Here is a 4,174-nt window from a genome sequence, read left to right as displayed (position 1 = left end):
TTAGGAAAACAATAACTTGAGGACCAAACTACTTGCCACGCAAGTATCTTGGCGCCCAAGCTTTACTTAGCGTGCAAGCAACCGATGGCCTAGCCCCTTGCAGTGCCCACGTTGCCGCTCGAGGCTTGGCGTCAAGACATACAGCACGCGACCCACTTGCTGGGCATTGCTGCATTTGCTCGGCCCAAGCGAGCTACTCCGTGCGGGCTTGCTAGGCGCTGGGCCTTGCGTCTTGCAAGCTCATACGTCGAGCATTCGCTCGTCGTGCTTCCGATTCGTTTTCCGATTCCGGAATTTATTTCCGGTTCGAACAATATTCACGTTTTCGTTAATATTTCCGATTCCGACAATATTTTCCGATTTCGAAAATATTTCCGATTCTGGCAATATTTCCGTTTCCAGCAATATTTCTATTTCCGATAATAATTTCCAATACGAATCATATTTCTGTTTCCGGCAATATCTTCGACTTGGATAATATTTATATTTCCGTCATGAACCATATTTCCGTTTCCGGTAATATCTTCATTTCCGGTAATACCCTTTCTTTGCCTTGTGATGATTTTAGCTACCACTGGAACCAAGATCCATCATTCCCGAATGACCATAAATAGAGTACTTAATGAATATTATACTCACTTACATACTTGATCCATTTACGTACTATTTGTTTGACCCTACGGGTTCAGTCAAGAGTAAGTTGTGGATTAATATTATTAATTCCACTTGAACTGAAGCGACCTCTAGCCAGACATTCAGATCACTTGATCTCACTGAATTATTAACTTGTTAATAAATGCTGAACCGCATTTATTAGACTTAGCATTAAATGCATTAAATGCATTAAATGCAAACTTGGACCAAGGGCATTATTTCCTTCATAACATGCTCAACTCAACAATAAAATAATCCACATGCAAAATTCATTCACATAAACAATTAATCATACCAATTGTTTGTTGGTTCAGTGGTGATTAGGGCTGAACTTGGTAGGGAGAACCAGTGTTCGATCCCCCGCAACAACAATTGGGAGGGGAATGGAACCTATCTACCCAGGACTCGCCCTGATTCCGGATTAGCCCTAAGGGTGAACCGGGTGCTAACACCAAAAAAAAAAAAAAACAATTAATCATGTAGACAAGACTCGACTCTTGACATGACTCTTGACTCATAGATTAATTTAGAATAATCTTCGAACGAGCCAAAAAAGAAAATATCCATTAAAGGAAGGGTGTTGGGAGCCCACCAAACACCAAAATAATTAATAATAAAAGCAACCCAGTTGTCGGACCATACCGACAGAATTCCAGCGCATAAAAAGAAAAAGAAATGAAACAACGTCTTGTATCATTAGTAGGAGTACAAGTTTTCTTGCAAAGCTCCCCCCATTGTTCATACTCAAGGTATATACGTTCCAAGAGTTTAGAAACTTGTTCTGGTTGCAATTTACGTTTTTTAATATTTTATTTACAAGGTGAACTCGAGACACAACAACAAGACATTTAATAAACAGACAACAAAACAATACTTCTTTTAAATCCATTAGGACTTGTGATCAAACACTCAAGACTCAAGTGATATTACTCCCATTGTTCCTTCTCAATATACTATTGAGATTCCACGACATGCCTGTTAACATGCGGGTTGTGCACTAGGAACGAAAAATCCTTAATTCAATTCACATTGACTTTCCAAACATACCCTACATACGGGGTAGAACAAATAGTGAAACTAGGCCCGAATACTTGGCTCAAAGTATGCTAGACATAACCTACAATAGCATAAGAATAATCCATTGCATATGAAACAACCCATACATGCATAAAATACTTGAACAACATGCTTGATATTAAATTCAACGATCATAGATAATCACAACATGCTTATTAAATTAAAACCACAATTCCATAATAATCCAAACATGTTCGTTCACAACATCAAACATGGATCCATAATAATTCAACTCACCTAAATCACAATAATATAATACCACATGAATCCTCATGAAAACGGTGGTCACCCTAGACATGTACGTACCTTAAATACCTAAGTACGGGGGCCACTTTGTGATTCAAGCTTCTAAATTAGAAATCTTCTCCTATCATTAAAATAATGAAATTCAATTGTTATTCATGTTCATTAAATTTCCAGCAACTTTACTTAATTTTAAAGCACTTGAATTAATTAGAAATTAGTCGTTTGTTAATAAAATAATAGTCTCAATTGAATAACTAAAGCCCTAGCATGAAATTCATTTATTTTCATACTAAAAACCATTAAAAATTGACACTTTAGGTCTTTAAAATCATCTTAAAATTATAATTGATTATCATAATCAAAATCGTCATCTAATTATGCTAATCAATTAGTCATTATGTTTAGATTAAAACCCTAACCCTAAATCATCATTAAAAACAATTTAAACCTTAAAAATCAAAGCTTTATTTAATAATCTAAGCCTGAAAATTATAACACTCCAAATCAAAATGTTCCTCAACAATCTAAACACATAAATCCTCAATTTTGGTGTTCATAACCAATCCCAACAATAATAATAAATTATAATCCAAAAAAATCCATAATTTAAAAACATAATTTGAAATAGAATAGGTTAGGAAGAATAGAATTATACCAAACCGGCCTATAGCACGATACGATCACGAATTAGTATGACCGGGCGCAAAAGGGAGAAAAAGTACGGAGTGTGGTGCGTGCGGCACAACAACAATGTTGTTGTTGTTGCGTGCTTGGGTGCGGGGACACGGGCAAATGAAGCATTAGGGCTGCGCGCGAAGGGAAGCAGCAGCAGTGCGAGTGCGCGCGAGGGAGAGGGGTAGGCAGTGAGCGTTGGGCGCACGAAGAGGGGAAGCAACGAGAGTTGCCTCGCGTGGGCGCTGGGTGTCGAGAGGAGAAACGAGCAGCGCGAGCTAGGCGTTGAGGCAAGGCATCAAACGAGCAGGGGTGTGCGCTCGGGGCTGGGCAGCGACGCTAGGGAAGAAGGCAAGGGGTGTGCCGTGTGGTTCAAGGAAGAGAGAGATAGAAATATTTTCAGGGTTTAATGAAGTGGGGATTTAATGAAATACAAGGGGTATCTATAGGTTCTAATAATCCTAATGGGCAAGGATTAGGAAGTTGAGTATTGAGCTTATACAAAAAGGTCGGGCTCGAATTTAAGAGTTTAATGAGTTCTCTATAGGGCTTAGGATAATAAACGAATTGGACTCTATAAACAATTCAAACCTTTTTAAAAATACGAGGCCCAAATAAATTTCCCGACTTTATTTTTAAATTCGTCTCGTAATTAATTAAAATAATAAATATTCTAATTAATAAAAATACATTTAAATAATTTTTAAATGCGGTTTAAATTCTAAAATTTATAAAAATGCTTTATAAATATAATAAAATATATTTATTATTAAGCAAAAATATGAGGTATTACATAAAGTCACCAAAAGGGATACCCAAACCCCCCAAACCCCACAGTGGGGCGAAAAGGGCTCGAAAACAAACTCAGGAAGGGTTAGCCGCCCGAACCTGTCAACAAGGAATTAGAATGAAAAAGGTTGACAGTTCAATTGTTAAATATGTGGAGGGGTACAACCCTAAAGGGAAAGAAGAGTACGGTATACGACTTATTTTACTTGAGGTATAATTTAAATAAATCCAACTTCAGTTTTATTTTGACTATTTTGATTTGCAGGGGGGCTATGTTTTTTTTGGCAATTAATAATTGTATTCAAAACCAAAGAACTTGAGAAAAACACCCAAGTTTTACAATGAACTCTAACCATTAGAACATAAACTTACACGATTTACAAAGCATCAACCCTAATCATGTAGTAATCAATTTCTAAGCTTCTCAGAGCTTCTACAGGAAACTCTAAACAAGATTTCCCTAACAAGGCTCTCAATTTACTTTACATATTTCTTAAAAACCACACCATTTCTTGTAAGCCACATGATGTAAACTGTTACAGTGAAGCACATCACATACAATTTTGCAATACTACTAGTTTTCCTACTCTTCTTCACCATTGTTTCTAGTTCATGAGCAAACCCATCACTCCTTACATGAATACCCAAATGCAACAGAAAAACTTGCCAGACTACAGCTGAAAAGGCACACTCAAAGAACAAATGCTCAACTGATTCTTTCCCATAAGAACACAAA

Source organism: Spinacia oleracea, chromosome 3 (assembly GCF_020520425.1).
Source record: "Spinacia oleracea cultivar Varoflay chromosome 3, BTI_SOV_V1, whole genome shotgun sequence".
Lineage (NCBI taxonomy): Eukaryota > Viridiplantae > Streptophyta > Magnoliopsida > Caryophyllales > Amaranthaceae > Spinacia > Spinacia oleracea.
The sequence above is the reverse complement of the archived record's forward strand: the minus strand, read 5'-3'. Positions refer to the sequence as shown.